At 43.9% G+C, this 23,270-nt stretch overlaps 1 protein-coding gene across 5 annotated transcripts in view; it reads left to right on the top strand.

Annotated features, from left to right (window-relative positions):
* Window positions 1–23,270, top strand: part of ATP2B2 (ATPase plasma membrane Ca2+ transporting 2) — a 1,183,685-nt gene that overhangs the window by 309,029 nt on the left and 851,386 nt on the right. For all 5 annotated transcript variants that reach the window (XM_059716030.1, XM_059716027.1, XM_059716026.1 and 2 more), the window contains exon 2: window positions 13,035–13,087. The gene's annotated coding sequence lies outside the window, so the exon portion shown is untranslated. The remainder of the gene's footprint in view (window positions 1–13,034; window positions 13,088–23,270) is intronic.

The raw sequence follows: 23,270 nt of genomic DNA, 5'->3' as shown, positions 1-23,270 counted from the left end.
GCATTTGGGGGGGGTTAAGCCTCATTAGTCCCAGCCTTCCACCACCTATGACGCTGTCCAATTTGTCCACATCCTTTCTGTAGTGGGGTGCCCAAAAATGAATACAGAACTGCAGATGGGGCCTCACCAGTGCTGAATAGAGGGGAATAATCACTTTCCTTGACTTACTGGCAACACACCATCAGTGCATCCCAGTGTGCTGTCAGCCTTCTTGGTAACAATGGCACACTGTTGGCTCATATTCAGCTTATTGTCCACTGTAACCCCCAGGTCCTTTTCTGCTGAGCTGCTGCCCAGCCAGTTAGCCCCCAGCCTGTACTGGTGCATGGGGTTGTTTCATCTTAAGTGCAGGACTTTGCACTTGTTCTTGTTGAACCTCATGAGATTTTTTTTGGCCCAATGCCCCAATTTATCTAGGTCACTCTGAATCCTAGCTCTACTACTCCCTGCAACTTGGTGTCAACTGCAAGCTTGTTGAGGGTGCACTCTATGCCATATTCCAGGTTGTTGATGAAGACATTGAACAAAACCAGCCCCAGCACCAACCCCTGGGGCACTGCACTTGATACCAGCTACCAACTAGACATCAAGCCATGCATTACTAGTCTCTGAGCCCAATGCTGTATCCAGTTTTCTGTCTACCTTACAATCCATTCATCCAGTCCATACTTCCTTAGCTTGCCTGGGAGAATGTTGTGGGAGACCGTATCAAAAGCCTTGCTAAAATCAAGGTACACCACACCAATGGTTTCCCTGAATCCGCAGAGCCAGTCACCTCATCATAGAAGGCAGTGAGGTTGGTCAGGCATGACTTGCCCTTGGTGGATCCATGCTGACTGTTTATAATCACCTTTTTCTCCTCCAAGTGCTTAAAAATGGATTCCTTGAGTATCTGCTCCATGATTTTTCCAAGGACTGCAGTGAGGCTGATTGGTCTGTAGTTACCTGGATCCCCCTTCTTCCCTTTCTGATATATGGGCACTATGTTTGCCCTTTTCGATCATCTGGGACCTCTCCTGATCACTATGAGTTTTCAAACCTCTTAACATTAAAAATTTCTTCAAAAAAATGCCCTGTCTTAAATTCAAGTAAAAAAGGTGGAGAGGGGGAAGCTTTTATATGCACCAAAGAGATTGTATCCTTGTCTTTATTTGATATTTTATTTTTTTCTTAAATTGCATAAGAAAATTTGGGTGCATCTTAATTTCAAGTATGCCTTACATTTGAAGGAATATGGTATTCATTTAGTTAAGTGATCTATATTGGTGGGGGTAAAGTAGGTTTATGTAACCCCTCTCTATTAGATATTAATTTCCACCACCTTCCAAGATCACTTTCCTTTCTGTAACTGTGTGCTCCAGTTAGTAGATTTGGACGATCTCTGTTTAAAACTAGCCTGCTGTACAATGATATCATTTTCGAATGTATAAGACAGTTTTTTTCTTGCAGTTAACGGTTGCAAAGTACCTTTTGGAAAGATGCATTGCATGTTTAAATAAGCTCTCAAGTGCTTCACATTCTGGGTTCTTTTTCTGAATAGGGAACATTTGGGCTGGAAAAGCTTCACTTGGGGCAGATGACCAGATCAAGAGCCTTGGATCCTGCTTCCTTCCTCTCTGTGGGTCAGGAAGGCCCTGGGAAGGAATGAAGGTCCTGTTGTACGAGGCACTACACTACACTACACACCCACACACACAAACACACACACACACTCTGAAGAAAATGTCACTGTTTCCAAAAAACTTACAGTCTAAGAGTAGCTGAAGTGGATCATTGACTCAGAACACTCCTATTATACTGTTATCACCTGACAGTTTATGACAGGCTTTGGCTTTGACTGATGGTTAGCATCAAGCACATGCTCATTCTGTCATAAATTAAGTAGGGTGTTGTATTTCCATAAGGAGGTATCTATCTTTAACATAATTCTTTTACTTAAGATTTGTTGTAATTGACAAAATAAAATCAGTGATCTTCCACATCTAAGTAGAGCAGACAACTTCTTTTTTTGACTATTGTATCTGACCTTCATGACCAACAATTGACAATTGCATTGCCTCTGCAGTGGTTGTAACCCTTTCTGGCTTAAAGAACAAGAAGGTAACGCCTGAGGTTTGATCATGTACCTCTTACCTTGTTACTAATGTGCCTATTGCTTTTAGTGTGCGGGCATCAAGTATTCTTTCTTGGCCAATCTATGGTAACTATTTATGCTGAGCAAGCAGTGGGTTTCGTGCCACAGTGCCAGCTTATATTTCTGGCTATATCTCCTGTCAGAGACAACTGCTCATCAGAAACAACAATTATGACTCATACAGTAGGGTAAGGAAACTTGGCACTTGCATATTTTTCAGTTCATTACCTGATGAGAGATGACAGTAGATATACCAAGCTACTTAGTGGGTATACATGGTCTGTTTTTCAAATACTGAGCTAACAGAGACTGTCAATTTTGTTTTGTGATTACTAATACTGAAATTCTGGGGATTTATCAGAAGGATTAAGATTATTACACATTTTAAATAAATTTTATATTTATGGGAAATAAAAAAATATGAATGGAGCATTACAGGTTTATACTCATAAAATGCAATCTCCTTTGTGCCCCTCCCACTTTTTCTTTTTTTCTTTAAAAAATTTTTTTTTTGGTACTTCTCTCAAGCATGGGTTGCTCACCCTGGCATTTTTCTGTCGTAGGGCCTTGTCATCACCAGCTTGGATGGCAGAATGCTGTTTTCTATGCCATTATTATTAATGTCACTTTTTAATAGACTGGCAATTCTGGTGCTGAATTCAATACAGAACCAGAACATCTGCTATAGTCACATGGGGCTAAGTTATATTTCATCCTTATAGGCACGTCCAGATGAGCACGCATGTGCCTCTTGCAGCATCTCAAAGCCCTTTGAGATGCTGCAAGAGGCATGTGAGGGAACAAGAAAACATTCCCCATGCTGCAAATTTTCTGTGTGGGGGCAAAATTAGATCCCTGGATATCCAGGGGTAAAAAAATACCCCAGGGGAAAAAAGAAGAGCAGAGCAACCCCTGAAGCAACTAGAGGCTCAGGTCCTCCACAGAGATGCTCTGGTAGCCAGCCAGAGCATCTCTATGGTTGTCCTTCACTCCGGTGCTGAAGCACATTGCCTGCTAGCTGCAGGGTGGCTGGGGGGCTGGGACCATGTGGGGATTCTCACCAGCCCCACCCACTTCCCAAGTCCCCTGGATCACTGCCCCACCTGGCCTCATCCCCTGTCCATTTCCCTGATGACTGCCCTGCCTGGCCCTATCCCCCACCTGCCACCCAGGACCGGCAATGGCTGCCCCCCTGATCACTACCCCACTTGGCCCCATCCCCTGCCCACTCTCCCAGTCCACCCGAAGCCTTAGGGAAAATGGTGTCTTGGGCAAATAAGTTCTATTTTGGCACTATCCCCTGCCCCCATTTCAGAAATAAAGCTATAGTCTAATTTTTAAAAATAATTTACTAAAAAAAGTGCAAAAGAGGAAATGACACAAAAGTCACTTAAATTAAATTAAAATTTATTTAAAGAAAAAATTATGCAAATCATCCCAGGTTGAGCACTTTATGATGGATACCAGCAGTTGTTTGCTTCAATGTAGCCAATGTGATGAGGGCATCATGGACTTTGGCTGTTTGGTACTGAGCAGCTTTAATGCTGTCAATTCTGCACTCCCAACATGTTTCTCATGCTGGCTTAGCAGTGACATTGACATGATCTGTGAGAATTTTCCAACAATGAACAGGGTGTTATTAACAGATTCCAAGTATTTTTTGATCACGTCTGCATCTCTTTCCATTGTGGTCATTAACTAAGTTTTTCATCTCCTGTTCTATGACCCTGACATCCTCTTCTTAGGTACTTGTAACATTTTATTTCCTTCCAATTTTCACAGCCAGTGAAAATTAAAATGAGCATCCAGGCTCTGGCCCCACTTCTGCCAATGCTGCTATGCAACTCTTGTATGTATTACTATTCAGATAGATAAGGAAGTTAATGGCCTGCTGATGACCCCATTGTCTTTTACTTCACAGGTGTTAATGATCATCTCCTTTAGTTGCCTGAATAGTAATACCAGAGCTGCACTGCACCACCCTGCCCCCTCCTGTCCCTCCTGTGCCACCACCTCTTCTGGCAGAGCTGCGCCACACTGCTGGTGCCCACGTGACCAGGGTGCCCTGGACCACCCATGCCTAAGGCTGATTCTGGATGGGAGGATTGCAGCTTCAGTGTTCTCCCCATCCTGGGGGTGCATGAAACCCCCAGGGTGGGAGGATCACCACTTTCACCCTAGCCTGGGGGTGTGGGAAATCCATGGGGCTGGAGGGTTACCACAAGGGTGATCTCCTGACCCTGGGGGTGTGGGAAACTCCCAGGGCCAGAGGATCACCACAAGGGCAATCCCCCTGCCCTGGGGGTGCATGAGGTACCCTTGCAGCTTGGAGCCACTCATTTGGAGTGTGTGGGGCTCCCAGTCATGGGAGCTGTTAGACCACAACTCCATGTGGCACCCAATGACTATGAGGATGATGATCCAATTGCTCATGGATCCTGTTACTCATTAGCCAGAGCAAGCAGGGAGCAAATGCTACTTGCACACACTGCTTACAACAGCTTTATTTAGAATGGAGACATCTTCGGGCAAAGGTCCCAAAAAAACAACAAACCGGGGACCTGCACTGAACATTAGTTCTTTTTACTTTTTATACACCTTGGTTTATGCTCATTAACATTTGTTCCACCTCCACCCTTCCTTTGGTTCTACCCATTTCTCCTCCCATTTTAAGCTCCGCCTCTGTTTACTTCATTAATATGGAATTGACTATGCATTTCCTTCATTTGCATGCCTCTCTGCTAAGAGCGCATGTGTAAGGCCATGAACCTGGGTTCTCCTGGTCACTTGCTGATGTTTCTGGTTTCTTGCTGACTCCTTTTTTTATCTCCAAGGTCTTGCTTCTGCTTTATCTCCTGATGATAGCTGGTGGGCTACAGTTTATAGATTTCATATCATAGATTTCATAGACATTAGGGCTGGAAGGGACCTCGGAAGATCATCGAGTCCAGCCCCCCGCCCGAAGGGCAGGAAGTCAGCTGGGGTCATAGGATCCCAGCAAGATAAGCATCCAATTTACTCTTGAAGGTGTTCAATGTAGGTGCTTGAACCACCTCCGATGGCAGGCTATTCCAGACCTTGGGGGCTCGGACAGTAAAGAAATCAGTAAAGCCATCAGATCACCCCTGAGCCTGCGCTTTTCCAGGCTAAAAAGCCCCATAGCTCTCAGCCTGTCGTCATAAGGTCTGGTTTCCTGACCTCTGATCATGCGCGTGGCTCTTCTCTGGACTCTCTCAAGCTTCTCCACATCCTTTTTGAATTGTGGGGCCCAAAACTGGACGCAGTACTCTAGCTGTGGCCTCACCAAGGCCGAGTACAAGGGGAGAATAATGTCCCAGGATTTGCTTGAGAAGCATCTATAGATGCAAACCAGCATTTTGGTCACTTTACTAGCCACAGCATCGCATTGCAGGCTCATGTTCATCTTGTGGTCAATGATGACCCCCAAGTCTCTTTCTTCCATAGTGCTAGCCAGCATAGCACTGCCAGGCCTATAAGGATGCTGCAAGTTTTTCTTCCCAAGGTGAAGAACCTTGCATTTTTCAGTATTAAACACCATCAGGTTCTCATCCGCCCATTTGCTGAGCCTGTCCAAGTCAGCCTGGATTGCCCTCCTGTCTTCAGGTGTGGATGCTTTGCCGCAAAGTTTGGTGTCATTGGCGAACTTGGCCAGTCTTCTTCTGACTCCAATGTCCACATCATTAATGAAGATGTTGAACAATATGGGTCCAAGGACAGAGCCTTGGGGGACCCCACTGGTCACAGGGCACCATGACGATTGACTTCCATCAATTACCACCCTCTGGGTCCAACCATAGAGCCAGTTTCTTGTTCTTCTTACACAATGGGCTCTAACACTACAATGTTTTTAGAAAACTGGTTGCCTACTCATTTGCAAAGTTATTTTAATGCATCATTCTGCCTGTGGTCAGCAGCTTTTGCTGAGGTACAGATTAAAGCCTTTATTCAGCTGCAAATCCAGTGCTCCCCAAAATCCAAATAGTGTCACCCTAACAGGAGCTTGCTTCTTACCAGCACAGGAAGAGCCTGGGATTGGGCTCCCCCTGCACTGGCAATAAGGCATGATGGGATTTAAAGTATTATCCTACAGTTGCACCTCCTGCCATGCGCATGTGCCATGGCAGGAAGCGTGATTGTGTGAATCATGCTTTAGATCCCATTGTGTCTTTACCTGCGTACAAAAGTGATAGTACTAGTGAAACTGTGTTCCAGCAAGGTGTTTGGAACTTGAAAATTCTCAAGGACTTGCCTACCTATAGTCAGCAGATACTATGGCATATTCAACAAGTGTTGAACACCTTTATCTTTTAGTCAAAATCTAACTGTGTTAGTCACGTTGCCCACTTTAAGTTTAAATGAGAGACAACTTTCATTTTAATTCTTAGCCTTATGAAATGCACAAGGTGCAGATAGTAAACCATTAAGTATTTGTCCAAGAAGTGATTGATTTGGATTATAAGTAACATGAATTTTAATGTTTGTATATCAATGTTTATATTTCTGAACTGCTTGTGTAATTTAGGAAAAAACATTCGTATTAAAATCAATGTATTCATTATTGTATTCAAAATCTCTGAAACTATCACAAGGGTGTTATTGATATGTGACGCTATATAACCTGCATTCTCTCCAAAAATACTCATCTGCTAGTATTAAGATAGTCTGTTTAATATTTTATTAGCATAAGCTGTCTCATCTTGACAAACATTTATGTGCACAAGGGCATTTTGTCCTCAGTTATTTAAGACTAGCAAATTGCCCGTCATGAATGATGGACGAATTTCACATAACAAAAACAAACAGGTAGATTTTACTTTTTATATGTATTATAAATAAAGTAAATATGTATAAAACTTAAATGAAGTAGGCAGAACATTTAAAGATACGAATTGCTTCCTCGTTCTGTGACTCAATATGCCACTGGGGTTGGTTACCCAATCTTCCTTTGGGTTGCTTACAGTTTGATTAACCATCCAGATGGTATGGCAGGAATTGGTTATCATAAAATATCTCCTTAAAGACTATGTTTTTGGTGAATATTTTCTCATCACTGTTTAAATATCCTTGTTTGTTTGTCACCAATGAAATGTATATTCTTAAGTTGTTTTTATTCCTGGCTCTCGTTAGGGTCACATACAATTGTCCATGGGAAAACACTGGTTTTGGTAAGTAGAATCCAACAGAGTCAAAAGATTGTCCTTGTGATTTATTAATTGCTATTGCAAATGCTGTTATTACAGGAAATTGTCTCCTTTTTAGAATGAAAGGTAGTTGTGTGTCCAATGGAGCCAAATCAATCTGAGGAATGATGATGCAATCTCATATATTAGTACCTGTAATTATTTCAGCATCTAGGAAATTTTGGTGTAATCCTCTTATTATCAGTTGAGTTCCATTGCACAGTCCCATTTTTGGATTCATATTTCTGATTAACATTACAACAGCACCAATTTTCAATTACAATTCATGCGGTGGTTGTCCTGATGGTGTTTGCACTTTTAAAAATTCAATGGGATAAGTAGTTTGATTTTTTTGAATCATCCATGATCATAGAATCTGTAGTATTTTTTCATTTAACCAGGCAGCAAAGTTATAATTTCAGTATTCAGTTCCATGGAATGTTTATTTTTAGGAGGTATGATAGTTTTCTTCACAAGGGAATCCAAGTCATCTGCTCTGGTGTGTTTCCCATAAACTGCTGTGACAATGGACTCCATTTCAATAAAGGTTACTGGTATTTCTATTAGATCTGGTGGCAACCTATAATCATTCGACATAGTTCCTTTACCAGTTTTAAAAGTCCATTCATTCAATCAATGTTGTCCTTCAGTTCTCATGTTTTGTGATAATTTGATTTTGGTGAAATGTGACCACAGATGATTACTTTTTATGCATGCCTCAATCATCTCAGTTCTTGTAGATCTTCCTATGATTAGTAATGTTTGTCTGAAGTCTCCACCTAACAAAAGCATTTTTCCTTCAAAGGGTGTATCATTTTGCATAATCTCTTTCAACAATAAATCAGTGCATCTAAGTGCATGAGTGTACATCATAGTGGCTTCGTCAATTATAATTAGTGTAGCCTTTTTCAGTTTGGCAGCTTCAGGTGAACATGAGCTCATATGTGAAGTAGATGTTTCAAGTATTGGAATAGGTAATTTGAAACCGCTGTGTGTTGTTTTTCCTCCTTTTAAAAGAGCAGCTATTCCCATTGTTGCAAAAGGGAGAACAATTTGTCCAATTCCTCTAATGTAACTTGTTAAGGTGTTATATAAGTAAGTTTTCCCAGATCCTCCAGGTCCATACAAATAAAAACAGTGAGTTGCACTGTCTCCATTTATAGCAGTAACAATTTTATCAAAGGCATATTTCTGTTGTGCAATGAGGTTTCTAATCCATTGTTCTGCCTCTGTGAATTCTTTGGTGATGTCGTAAAGGGTGTCATTGTTTTGTTCAACAATCACCCCTGGATCAGGGAGACCAAAAGAAGTAAAAGTCAGTCCATGAACCATCAACAATTCTTGTATATCCAGCAATGCCTTTTGTACTGCCACGTCGGACTTGCGATGTCTCCTATGGTCCTCTGTCATGGCATCCCTAAATTGTTCCCATAGCTGAAATGCATTAGATGGCTTACAAAATATGCAAATGAATGCAAACATGTGTATCAACTGTCTGGGCCTTTGAAGTCCATCTGCTTCCTCCGGACAGCAGCTCCATTTTTCATTATTGGCCAGCAAATTTCGTCTTCTTGCTGCTTTTTTAAATGTATTGTAGATGACGTTGTTTATGGCACATACTTCTTCAAAGCTGGTTCCTCCATGGATGTGGAACAGTAGCACTCTTAAACCAAATCTTTCTGTATCAGTTAGACTCACTGAATACATCCTAGGGAGAACTGTGTCCACTTCTTTGTCTTCTTCACCAAACACCTTTTTGAAATACGTAATGGTATGGAATTTCACAGAATAAATACTATCACGCTTTGGGGCAATTCTGATTTAATGAAAACCAAACATTTAAAGTTGCTTTTGAAATGTCTGTGTAATCGATGGCCTCACATTCATGTCCTGGTTGAAAATATACTGATTGTTAGAATGGCAAATAAACTGCTAATCTAATGATTCCATGAGATCTATCATGCATATGACTTTCCAGCACTGTCCACATAGTCTCCGATGGTGTCACATACCTTGTATCAAGGTAATTGGCTATCTCGTCATGTTGTAGTAATTGATTATTTACTATTTTAATATTGGTGCAGTCATACCCTTTGTAAACGTATTTAAGATATATTTGATGGACTTTATTGATGTGCATACTTCAGCATCAATATGACCGTTGTATTTTAACAAAAGATATTTATTGTATGGAACGACTTAATGGCTGTCTGCTGTGTTTTTGCCTACTTGGATTGTACGCGTTTGGCTTTTTTTCTATAAAGAATATCTGTTGACATTGGCTATTGTTTCTTGTTGAAATTGCTTGTGAAAATCTTTGGTATACTTTCCCTCGCTCATGCATGGTGAATTATTGTTGAAAGTACCACATGGTCCATGTATCATGTATTTTTTCACTACATTATTGTCGCAGGGCACTAAGGTGCCTTCCCCTTTAAGGGCTGAAACTGCTAGGGAGAGAGCCCTAGTAGTCAGTCAGGAACCCCCCAGCTGCAAGTTACCATGGCAGCAGGAATGAGGGCATTAGCCTACACATGCAGGTGGTCATTGTCATCCAAAATATAAAGCTGGCCATAGGATCTTGCATCTCCTTCTCTAGGCTGTAAATGAGGTATTGGGTGATAGAATTGTCCATGGCCACAAAAGCAATGTGGGCTCTGTCCAAGAATGGGTACAATTTTTGCTTCCAAAGATGCAAAACTTAAAGAACTATTAAACAACTGAATGTTGCTCTGGAAGTTCTCATAAAACATATGTTGTGGGTTGCTCATGACCCATTTCAATAACAAAGGAAATTCTTGACGGTCAGGCAATCTCACTTTTCCTTTGTGACAGCAATTTTTAAACTGTCTATCTGATGGCTGCTCAGCTGGGAAGTTTAAAGAATGACAAAATTGGCAAACAACATCCATTTTACCCTAATAATGCCTTTTTACTTCTGACTCTCTTAACAGATGACTGTCTCTTATTTGGAACTATCTTTGCCGTGTTCTTGCAGAGTGAACAGAATCCAACTGTCTTCTCACCACAGCATATTCTTGGAACTCATTTGTCTGTCTTTCTTCATGTTGTGTGGCATCTAAATGTCTTTGCGTAGTGCCCTTTTCCTGAAACTCATTTGGACAACTTTCTTGATGGCGTTCTGCATCTACTCATCTTCTGACAGTGGCATTTGATGGAACTCAATTGTGTGCCTTTTTTTATTACATCCTGTATTTAATTCTCTTCACACAGCGGCCTCCTCTTGTGATTCATGTTCCCAGCTTTCTTGATATTGTCTGGCATCTAATTGTCTTCTCGTAATGCGTTCTTCTACAGACTCATTTGCATGACTTTGTTGATGGCATCGTGGTTCTAATTGTCTTTGCACAGTAGCCTTCTTTTGGGACTTAGCTGCATGGCTCTCTTGATGTTGTTGCAAGTCCAATTGCCTTCTTTGTGTAGCTCAGTCCTCAGATTCATTGTCTCATGCATGTCTTTTTCTAGTTGCATCTAATTGTCTTTTTAGCAGATTGTTCTGGAGTCTGGCTCTGTCTCCAACATTGTTGACACTCTTTATTTTGATGATCTTTTCTCTCAGCAACTGATTTGTGTCCCATCGTGAAACACTTGCAGAGTTTGTAACAACTTTTTTGATGGCATTGGGCATCCAATTTTCCTCTCACGGTAGCCACACAGTAGCTGGGAGCTCGGCTCCCACTTTTCCTCAGCTGGCACCACTGCTAATAAATTGCTATTCCCAATTGATTTATTTCCCAGGTGTGGAAAAGGGGCAGAGGGAGCCACCATGCCGGAGGCTTGAGGAGGTGACAGCTACCGAAGAGGGGCTCCTGATTTTCCTCAGCTGGCCCCACCACTAATAAAGTGCTAATACCAATTTATTTGTGATGGGGGCACCTCTCAGGGCCAGGTCTCATGCCAGTCCGCCCACCTGTCTCTGTGGGGCAGTCTGCCCAGTCTCACCAGCCACAACCTTGCTGTTCCCATAAATTGGTGGTTTAATGCGGGAGGCTGCCCATTCCCTGTCCAAATTTTAGGTCATGTCCAGGACCAAGAGCCTCCTGCTCTTACCTCTAGATGTTCCATGGCGCTCAGCCAGGTGATGTTTCTGCCTGGGCAGGCAGCAGAAAACTGCTGCCTTTATATGCCTAGTTTTCCAAACTGGCTGCCCTCATGAGGCACCTGGTAGCTGCCTGCCTTTGCCCTTAAAGTGGCAGGCACCCAAAGGTGCACTGCCACATTATTTATTTCCTATGTGTGGGAAAAGGGACAGAGGGAGCTGCCATGGGGAGACTGAAGGAAGACGTGGCATCAGCAGAGGGGCTTCCCCTTTTCCTCAGCTGGCCCCACCATTAATGAATTGCTAATACCAAACTATTTATTTCACAAGTGTGTGAAAAGGGGGTGGAGGGAGCCTCTGCACTGGAGATTTGAGGAGGTGGCAGCTGCAGTAGAGGGCATCCCTCTTTTCCTCAGCTGGCCCTGCTGCTATTAAATTGTGATTGACAATTGATTTATTTCCCAGGTGTGGAAAAGTGGTGGAGGGAGCTGCCGTGCTGGAGGCAGGAGGAGGAGGTGGCGCTGGCTGGAGGGCTTCCACTTTTTGCAGCTGGCCCTGCCACTAATTGATGGTAGAGCCCATTTGATGTTTTTCAAGTGTGTGGAAAAGGAGGTGGAAGGAGCAGCTGGCCCCCCAGGGCATGGAGGTTGGGTGGAGGGAGCCGCCATAGTGGAGGCTGCAGGAGGAGGTGGTGCCCGCAAAAGGGCTCCCGCCTTTCCACAGCTGGCCCCATCACTTTTAAAGAGCTTGTGCCAGTTTACTGATTTCTAAGATGTGGAGGTGGGGCAGAGGAAGCCACCTCACCAGAGGCTGCAGAAAGAGACGGGGCCAACTGAGGGGCTCCCACCTTTCTCAGCTGGCCCCACCACTTATGAAGTTATTTTTTTGCCATGTGTGGAGGTAGGATGGAAGGAGTCACTGCACCAGAGGCTGCAGGAGGAGGCAGCACCAGCAGAGGGGCTCCCATTTTAACTCAGCTGGCCCCGCCCACCTGGCCCATGCAGCCAGTCAGCACATGTACAGTTGGGCAAAAGTGTTACGGACAGACACACAGACATACAGACTACGCCTTTTATTATATTAGATGTATAAATCATCCCCTAAAGACTATGAAATAGATCATTATTATTGCAAAGTCTGTATGTTGAAAGCATCAGTTTTAGAAACTAAAGGCTTATCTCCATGCTTTTTCCTGGTACCGATTAGTAAAAGATGTTTGTTTTCATCTCCTCCAAATGCCATTATGGTCTATAACTTTTGTACTATCTAATTTATGCACAGATTTATTTAATTCTTCAATATATCTGTTTCCAAGGCAACACTGAGGATGTTTATTTCTTGGCTTATTTCAATGTCTTTAGTCTTCCATGTCATGAAAATGTAATTGTGAATCACAACTTCTTGTTAACAATTTTGACTGCATTCTTAAATATTTTTTTCTGGCATTTGAAGTAGGAAAATCATACAGAAGTTGGTTTTACCTTTAGGAGTTATGGAATGGAATAAATCTGACTTTATATAGCTGGAAATTTTAAACTGGTTGAACTGTTTCTTTAGGTTATAGATTTAGTTTGTTCAATCAATAATTTGCACTGCCAAAAATTAAAAATGAATATTTGTTGTTTTCTGTTTTCATTAGGTTTTGTATTCTGCTGCATAAAAAATCAGATCAGGCTGTGTACCTTATTTATGGTAAGTCTTTCTTTTTTAGTTATTGGAAGTACCACTGTATTGTCTCAATATATGCTATTATAAAGACATAGTTCTGCTTTCTCAGTCTGTCATTTGAAATCACCCCAAAAACATGGCATTATTCCTGGTTAATCAACTCAGTTAAAGCCACTGTTCTAGTTTTGTAGAGGGAAGCTTACCTGTCAAGTATGTGCATGAATTTGATGATTAGATTGTAGGAATTCCACTTTCATACCTGTAGTGACACTACATTTTAATTTTAGTGAGAGGTGCTGGATTGACTGGACTAACACCCTCTATTCCCATGGCAAGTTTGTGGAAAGCATTGTTTGCTTTGATAGTCCCTGTCCCAAAGGGTTTACCTTTTTACTGTGTTTGTATAGCAGCTCCCTGATCCATGATGGAAGAGCACCTCCATTTTAGGCCGCTGGCAGATATTACAAGTAAAATGCAAGTAACCACTCAATCACACTCTAAATAGTAACCCTGCCATGTTTAAGGAATTAATGGCACAGACAAGCAGGCAACCAGTCACAAAAATATTCCACAAAAGACATGTAATATTTCTGTGGCTGGTTTTCATTGCATCTTGAGTTGAGTGTTTGGCAGGGCAGTAACGAACTCAAGCTGGTTCCAGACTCCTTCGCAGTTTCAGGGCGGGGACCAAGCTAATACCAGAGTCCTGTGTGGGCCCAAGGTTGGGAAAAACAGTCAGCTGATTGTCAGTCCTGGCACTGGGTTCGCACGGGGTTCACACTGGACATGGGCACCCAGCTTTCAACTTGCCACTTAAGGGGGATCCTAGGATCATAATCCTGGACTCACCCTGCACTGGTAAGTAGTAATGGCACCTTTGGGTTCTGATCCCTGATCTCAAAATTGTGCATCCTGCCATGCCATGTATGTATGGCAGGACATGTGATTTTGGGATCAGTGACCAGGTCCCACTGCAGCATTAAATGAACATGTGCCAGGGGTCCTATTGTAATACAAATAGTAATAGTGGAAACTGCTTGCATGAACTGCAACCATGTGTCCCTACTTTGACCAGAAACCACGTTTAGATTATAAGGTAGTCTCCTATGGCTGCTAAGTCCTTGTGGCATCTATTCAGAAAACCAGCAAGGTGTTTAGTCAAGTGAAGGCTTGACCCATAGAAATTTTGAGACCATAAAAAAAGCCAAAATATCCCCAGCACAAGCAACCCCAAAACAAACCCAAAATCAAACAAAATCTTCCCCGCAGAGCGCTAAAATATAGCCATTTTCATTCATTATTCAGCCAGGTAGACTTCAGGGAATTGGGTCAAAGTTAAAAAAAAACCCAAAACCCCAAGAAAAACTTTCCCCAAGGCTGATTGAAAAGTGTCAACAAACGTATTTGCAGTGAATGATTTCCAAGACATGTCCTTTGCACATTTACATTTCTTTTGACATATCTCAGTGTTTCGAAGATATGTGAAAAATGCTGTTATGATATAGTAATATTAGAATGATGCTGTAGCTGTGATGGTCTAGGAATGATGTCAGAGGGCAAGGAGTTTTTCAGGATGAAATCTTTTATTGGACCAACTGCATGGCTGGAATAAAGTTATATCGTGACATAGTAATTCTAATTAATCTAGAAGCCCAGGAATCATCATCTATGGGTCTGTTTGTAGTTTTTCTTTTCTTACATGATGTTTTCAAACACTGGACCAGTATTTTTGTGTTTGGAACATTCTCACAGAGTATGGATAGACATTCTTTCTTTTGTAGATTCTATCACGATGTTATCCAAAGCAAGTCTTGTAGATTTTTTTTCCCCAAATAAGAGTCACTGAAAGAGCAGAGCTACATAATCGTTACATCAGCAAGTGCTAATGCCTATATCGATCTAAGCTCCAGGCTTAAGATTTCTTTCTCATAGTAATCTTGTGTGAGATGCAAGAAAATGGTAGTAATCTCAATTTTTTTTCCTTATTAATACAAGTTATTTTATAGGTTGGGGCAAGTAAGACAATTGTATTGCTACCAGCGTAATTCATTCTTTTCCTTTTTGTTTCTCAGATCGAGCCTAAAGTACAAAAACCAAATAAACTGTACCATTACTCACTTTGAAACTGAATGGATAATTCATTTATGCTGTCCAATATGTCTGTAATGGCTTTGAAAGAGAGAAAATTATAATTAAAAAATAAATATTGCATACACAACACATGACATACTTTATTGGTCATCAAAGGTATTTGCGAGCCTAAAGATTGGAATTTCTGCGCTGGTGGATCAGAGGGGCTGGTATTTTCCCTAGTTGCTTGTGTTTCACAAAATAAGGCTATCTGAGGCTTTGATCTGTGGGACTACTTTGATATGTTGTGGGAGGGCAGGAGGGGAAATAAATCGAACCTTAAACATTATCACTATATCTTTTGTGTGCATTCTAGGTATGAAGTGCATTCTTGTTTGTGTTAAGAATGGGTTCACAAACTTGGAGGGGTTGTGATATTGGTGGTAAATTGCAGGTGAATACAGATAGTTTTTCCTATCATTTGTATGAATAGGTCCAATATGTCTTTTTAAAAAAGAATGAACCTAAGCAATTTATAAAAATATTCGCTAAAAAGAATCAGGATACTAACTGGCATTTTAAACATCCAGTTTATTTTTAGATATCCATTTGTTCTCCAGGCTGATCCCAACATTATTACTTACCTTTGAAGTATAAGGTATCTGATTAATGTGGTTTAGAGATGGCAATTATTTTGAGTCATTTGTCTCCTTTTTATCTGGTGTAGTGCATTTTCAATTATATATACTCTTGAAAAATGGATAACAATTTATGTTATTGAGTTAGAGAAGCAATTCAGCATAAGAGATTAGAAGAATGATACCTTGGGTCTACCTATTGATGTGATTAGGTGGAGCATTATTGTCCTCATGACCTGTCTTTACATTAGATGTGGTTCACATAGTCAGATTCATTTTTATTATTAACTTTTTTAAATACTATATGTGAAGAAGAGTTGTATGCAACTTCTTTGGAGAGAGTTGTCTGCAAGTGTAAGTAACTGGATAAAATTTTAGAAGTTTATTAAAGCAATTAAGTTAGTACAAGGAAGGAGCACATTAGAGAACATATCACATTAGATATGTGGGTGAATTAATCTTATGTGTACCTCAACCAAACCAAATTGTTTGAGCTAGATTCTGTTTCACATTGGGTGCGTGTATATGTCGCCACTATGGGTCGTTACTGAGCCATGTCCGCAGTACACGGGTAAATTTTGCCATTATGTTGCTGTAGTGGTGTGCTATACCTGGGGACTGTGCAGCCATGGTGATGTGGTTGGCAATCACTTGTAGACCCATGTGATAGCTACGTTGCTGTAGCGCACCATATGGCGATGTAGTGCGTCGCTATGTTGCCATAGGGCAATGTGTAAATCTGCCCATTATGTGCCTAAATGACTGTTACCCAGCCACCTAAGTGCCATTCTTAGTATTTAAGCACACTTTACAATTCTATTTTACCCTCTGTCAAAACAGAATTGTCCTGCATTTCTGTGTCTTTACATGCCAGAAATAAAATAGAGGACGGCAATCTTTCCTTGTTTTAGCTTAGTAACCTATCAGTTAGGAAGTGTGCCCAGGGGGACCTGGGTTCTAAACCCGGAGGTAGTTTGACTCTAAATCTCCTGCTTCTCCGCACAGTCATCAAAATGCTAGGCTAGTTGTCCTGGCCCATTGGGCAGCCAAGAGAGGAAAGTATGTGGGCCCAGGAGGAATTGAGCAAGCTATAGAGTAAGTGGCTTTGTGAGATGGATACCACTTGTTTCTCATCTGGGCCCTTTCCCCCAGTGGGAAAGAAAATTCCCCACAGCACTGCTCTCCATCCATTTTATCTAATGGAAATTAAAGGTAAGGTGTGCTGGCTCAGTCTCAAGAGGAGGACTGGAGAGAAGTTTGGATAACACTTAATACCTGCTGGTTTGAACACTGTGCTAAGAAGCAAGAGATGTAGTTTCAAATACCCTCTGCTGTAGGGGGCCTAGAACATGGATCTTCTTTCCTTAGACATAAACTACATGTGGCCACTGGTTTAAAATACGGATGGCAAATGTGTAGCCTGTGGAGTCACTGTCTGTTCTGCTGTGGTAGCTGTGGTCCACAAGAAGTTGTCAGTGGTGCTTGGGAGAGGGGCCTGCTGCAGAATCTGGAACCTTTGGGTTGTGGTATACATGAAAATTAATGGGAGAAGGGCAGGTGAAGGCTGATACAGGCCTGGTTGCCCTCCAGCCACTTGTTCCATCTCCACAGCTCTGGCATTGGCCACACAGTGGGAGTCAGAGGTGCACCACATGGCCCAGAGCTGCCAGTGCCACAATTGTATGTCCCAGGTTAGAGTTGGAGCCATCACTGCTGTCATTGCCACATGCCTCAGCCTGTATCTGGCCCACAAGGAGTCCCACATCTGGATCTGGCTCAGGGTGCACAGTGAGTTTGACACTGGTAGGCTAAAACATGGGAAGGTTCTCAGTTATGTAACGTTTGTTAGTTATGGGGTCTTTTCCAGCTTCACTTTTGGGAATTGCCTAGCCTGGTGCATTTAACTGGTCAGGCATAAGGTGCCATGTATGTGCCTGGGCAAAGGTGTAGTCTTATTGACTATACTTAGTACCTTTATGAACACTTATGTGACTAACCTGCGCCCAGAATAAAATAGCCCCATGTAAGTACTCAAGCCCTATGTAAGTGCCCTATGTAAGTGCCACTCCTCATATCCTCCCACACATCCTCTTGCCACTCCCCACAGCCCCCCATGCATAAACCCCCTCACCCCCATGTCCCTAACTTACCTGACACAGCACCCAGGTCCCGGTCAAACCGCATCCTTGCCCCGCTCTTCTACTTGCCCCAGCATGCTAAGGGTGTGTGCCCTGCATGCTGGGGCAGCAGAAGCACCATAGAGATGCTCTGACCAGAAATCAGAGCGTCTTTCTGGAGGACTGGAGTTTATAGACTTTATAGACTTTTATAGAGTTTATAGACTTTCCAGGTTCATAGATTCATAGATGTTAGGGTCGGAAGGGACCTCAATAGATCATCGAGTCCGACCCCCTGCATAAGCAGGAAAGAGTGCTGGGTCTAGATGATCCCAGCTAGATACTCATCTAACCTCCTCTTGAACACCCCCAGGGTAGGGGAGAGCACCACCTCCCTTGGGAGCCCGTTCCAGACCTTGGCCACTTGAACTGTGAAGAAGTTCTTCCTAATGTCCAATCTAAATCTGCTCTCTGCTAGCTTGTGGCCATTGTTTCTTGTGACCCCCGGGGGCGCCTTGGTGAATAAATCCTCACCAATTCCCTTCTGTGCCCCCGCGATGAACTTATAGGCAGCCACAAGGTCGCCTCTCAACCTTCTCTTGCGGAGGCTGAAAAGGTCCAGTTTCTCTAGTCTCTCCTCATAGGGCTTGGTCTGCAGCCCCTTGACCATACGAGTGGCCCTTCTCTGGACCCTCTCCAGGTTATCCGCATCCTTCTTGAAGTGTGGCGCCCAGAATTGCACGCAGTACTCCAACTGCGGTCTGACCAGCGCCCTATAGAGGGGAAGTATTACCTCCCTGGACCTATTCGTCATGCATCTGCTGATGCACGATAAAGTGCCATTGGCTTTTCTGATGGCTTCGTCACACTGCCGGCTCATGTTCATCTTGGAGTCCACTAGGACTCCAAGATCCCTTTCCACCTCTGTGCCACCCAGCAGGTCATTCCCTAGGCTGTAGGTGTGCTGGACATTTTTCCTCCCTAGCTGCAGCACTTTGCATTTCTCCTTGTTGAACTGCGTCCTGTTGTTTTCTGCCCACTTGTCCAACCTATCCAGGTCTGCCTGCAGCTGTTCCCTGCCCTCCGGCGTGTCCACTTCTCCCCATAGCTTTGTGTCATCTGCAAACTTGGACACAGTACATTTGACTCCCTCGTCCAAGTCACTGATGAAGACATTAAAGAGTATCGGTCCAAGGACCGAGCCCTGCGGGACCCCACTGTCCACACCCTTCCAGGTCGAGACCGACCCATCCACCACGACTCTTTGGGTGCGACCCTCTAGCCAATTCGCCACCCACCGGACTGTGTAGTCATCCACATCACAGCCTCTTAACTTGTTCACCAGTATGGGGTGGGATACCGTATCGAAGGCCTTCCTGAAGTCTAAGTATACGACATCCATCCCTCCTCCTGTGTCCAGGCGTTTCGTAACCTGGTCATAGAAGGAGACTAGATTGGTCAGGCATGATCTGCCTGCCACAAACCCGTGCTGGTTTCCCCTCAGCATAATTTGCCCTGCCGGGCTCTCACAAATGTGAGCCTTGATAATTTTTTCAAAGACTTTGCCAAGGATGGAGGTGAGACTGACTGGCCTATAGTTGCCCGGGTCCTCCTTCCTCCCCTTCTTGAAAATGGGGACCACGTTAGCCCTTTTCCAATCCTCTGGGACTTGGCCCGTGCGCCACAAGCATTCGAATATTCCTGCCAGTGGCTCTGCAATGATGTCGGCCAGTGCCTTCAGCACCCTCGGATGGAGCTCATCCGGGCCTGCCGACTTAAAGGCATCCAGTTCTTCCAAGTGACTCTGCACCACCTCAGGATCTACGCATGGAAGTCTGGCGCCTTGCTGCTGCCTCTCTACAACCCCAGTGAGAGACTTGTCTTGCCCCTCACTTAGGAACACTGAGGCAAATAACTCGTTGAGGAGTTCAGCCTTGTCCCCCCTGTCTGTCACCATTTGTTTCTGCCCATTTAGCAGGGGTCCTATTCCTCCCCGGGCCTTCCTTTTACTCCCAATATATCTAAAAAACAATTTCTTGTTGTCTTTTACTTGGGTTGCCATCCTCAGCTCCATGGTAGCTTTGGCCCGCCTAACTGCCTCCCTACAAGCACGAGCAGAGGAGGTATATTCATCTTTAGTGATCTCACCCTGTTTCCACTTTTTATGGGCTCCCCTTTTGGCCCTTAGGCTGCCCTGGATTTCTCTGGTCAGCCATGGAAGCCTCCTGGCCCCTTTCCCTTTTTTGCCTCGCTCGGGGATCGTCTTGCTTTGTGCCCGAAGGTTTGTTTCCTTAAGGCACAGCCACCCTTCTTGGGCTCCCATCCCTTCAAAACTCCTACTCTTCAGTGCATCCTTGACTAATCGCCTGAGTGCATTGCGATCAGCTTTCCTAAAGTCTAGCACTTTCACCCTACTAGTTACCTTACCCACTCGACATCTTATGTTGAATTCTATTATTAGGTGATCACTGTCTCCCAAATGGCTACCGATCTGGAGGTCCCCTATCATGTCATCCCCTGTTGCCAATACCAGATCCAGTATGGCATTCCCTCTAGTGGGACCATGCACCTCCTGTGTCAGGTGGAGGTCCTGTACACAGGTTAGAAACCTGCATGAGCGATGGGACCTTGCTGTCTGCGTCTCCCAGCAGATGTCCGGGTAGTTTAGGTCCCCCATGACTACCGCCTCTTTAGCGTTTATGGTCTCCGAGAGTTGCCTCAGGAGCCCCGCATCTATTTCTTCCCCTTGGTGTGGGGGTCTGTAGCAGACCCCTACCACCAAAGCCCTTTCTCCTTGCCCCCCATGTAGCCTAACCCACAATCCTTCTACTTCCTCAACCTTGGATTCTGTCTTGATGAGGGTTGATGTATATTGCTCACTGACATAAAGTGCAACCCCCCCCCCCCTTTCTTCCCCGACCTGTCCTTTCTGTACAATCTATAGCCCTCAATATGTACCGCCCAGTCATGGGATGAATCCCACCAGGTCTCTGTTAGCCCCACTAAGTCATAGGTGTTTAGTGCAAGCAGGAGTGCTAGTTCATCCTGCTTGTTCCCCATGCTCCTAGCATTAGTATATAGGCACTTGAGCCCTGCGACTGGTGCCTTTGCTGCCCCCCGCTCCAAGTCCCAAGGGGCCCATTGTTTCTTACCTTCTTGTTTCTTACCTGTTCTGTAGTGCTGGTCTCCCCATGGCTTTCAGGTTTCCAATGTTCTCCTTCTTCAGGCTGGGCTGTCCTTGAGGGTGCCACATGGTTTGGTGGTCCACAGCTTCCCCTGCCCTCGTACTCCCCTCCCCCCGACGAGCCTAGTTTAAAGCCCGCCGGAGGAGATCCGCCAACCTAGTAGAAAACACACGCTTACCTTTGGGGGACAGGTGAAGCCCATCCCAGCTGAGCATGTCCCTCGTCGTGATGTGCGGGTCATTGTCCAGGAAGCCGAAGCCTGCCTCGAGACACCACTGCCGAAGCCGCCAGTTGGTTTCTCAGATGCAGTTCTCCTGCCGTCTTCCTCGTCCGGTCACTGGTAGGATGGAAGAGAAAACCACCTGTGCACCGAACTCCTTCAGGTTACCTCAGGGCATGGTCCGGGACCGTGCCCTGCCCTGCTTTCATTCCAGAGCCTGGCAGCCTTAACTGTAAACTAATGCCTCCTGATATCTAGCTTGAACCTGCTCTCAATCAGTTTGTGGCTGTTATTCCTTGTTATCCCAAGTGGTACCTGGGGGAACACAGCCCCACCTGGTCCCCCCTGGTGAGTTTATAGATGGTCACCAGATCCCCTCTCAGTCTTCTCTTGTGGAGGATGAATAGATTCAGGCCCTTTAGTCTATTGTCATAGGGTCTGGCCTGCTGCCCCCGACCATGCGAGTTGCCCTCCTCTGGACCCTCTCAAGGTTAGCCACATCCTTCTTGAAGTTTGGTGCCCAGAATTGGATGCAGTACTCACTTGTAGCCTGACCAGCACCGCATAGAGGAGGTGCATCACTTCCCTAGACCAGCTTGTGATGCATCTGTATATGCACGACAACGTGCAGTTAGCCTTACTGACTGCTTCCTCACATTGGCAGCTCATGTCCATCCTGGAGTCAACAATGACTCCAAGATCCCTTTCAGCCACTGTGTTGTTGAGAAGGGTGTTCCCCAGCCTATAGGTGTGTTGCAAGTTCCTTTTCCCTAGATGCAGCACCATGCACTTGTCTGCGTTGAATTCCATTCTATTCTCATCCACCCACCTCTGTAAACTGTCTAGACAACCTGTATTTTTTTTTTATTTTTGTGGGGTTTTTTTTGATACCTGGATTTCCAGGTATCAAATTTTGAGCCTGCACTGCAAATATGCAGCGCAAGGAACATTTTTTTCATTCTCAGCATGCCTCTTGCAACATCTCACACTAGTTTTGGATGCTGCAAGAGGCATGTGTGCACTCATCTGGGTGTGCCCAAAGGTGCTATCCTAACTTTAGGCTGCCTTCTTTCTGACTTCAGACTAGCATGGCTAACTACTTCTCCTTTCATCAAGTAATTCTGCTTTACTCACCAGTAGAACACTAGGAGTCACCCCACATTGTATTCAGGTACTAGCTGATTCGATTTCAAAGTCTTCTGTTGTTATTGTCTCAAACACATAGGAAGAAATATAAGGTGGCTTAATTAGGGTACAGCCTTATTATTTTATCTGAGGGCTATTTGGGATGGCTATATCTTTTGTTTACTCTAAGTGTTGGTTTGTTGCAGTGAAATCAGGGAGCAACAGGACAACCCTCTTTAGTGAACAAAACAAGCCTTACCTGAAGGCTTCTCAAGCAAAACCACAGGCAGCAGCAGGAAATAAAGACAGTGCAGAATAGTGGCGCCTATTGCATAGGAATACATAACACATATATCAAACACTCAGTACATAATGCCCTTCTCCCCAGATAATATAGTCCTTTAAGTACTTGGACTGGTCAGTGACTTGCTTCAAATGACCTAGTACAGGGGCTGGAGTCATCTTTGGAAAGGTGGCGGGCTGTTTCAGTTCTTCTCAAGTCATTTCAACAGTTGGATGATTAGTAAATCTAGGTCAACAGCTGATGGGTTGTAAGAATTGACTCTTCTGGCAGTACCAATATCTTCTGGATTACTAAATGGTATATCATTTGGAACTTGATGTGCATCTGGCCATCATATCCCTTAAGTATCTTGTCATCTAGAGTCTTGGCTTTGCATAACACTGGTCCTGTTGCTTCAAGGGCAGTCACCCACTGTGGCCAAATCTGCATAGTTTTCAGACATGCATCAAATTGTTTGGTTTGAAAATCCACATAGGTGAAGTGGTTAGTTCTGTAGAAAATTGGATTTCTTTCTTTCCGTGGTACTTGGCTACCAGGTGTAGGTGATC

This window comes from Alligator mississippiensis, chromosome 12 (genome assembly GCF_030867095.1).
Source record: "Alligator mississippiensis isolate rAllMis1 chromosome 12, rAllMis1, whole genome shotgun sequence".
NCBI classification, from domain to species: Eukaryota; Metazoa; Chordata; order Crocodylia; family Alligatoridae; genus Alligator; species Alligator mississippiensis.
This window is presented reverse-complemented; position numbering and strand designations above follow the sequence as displayed.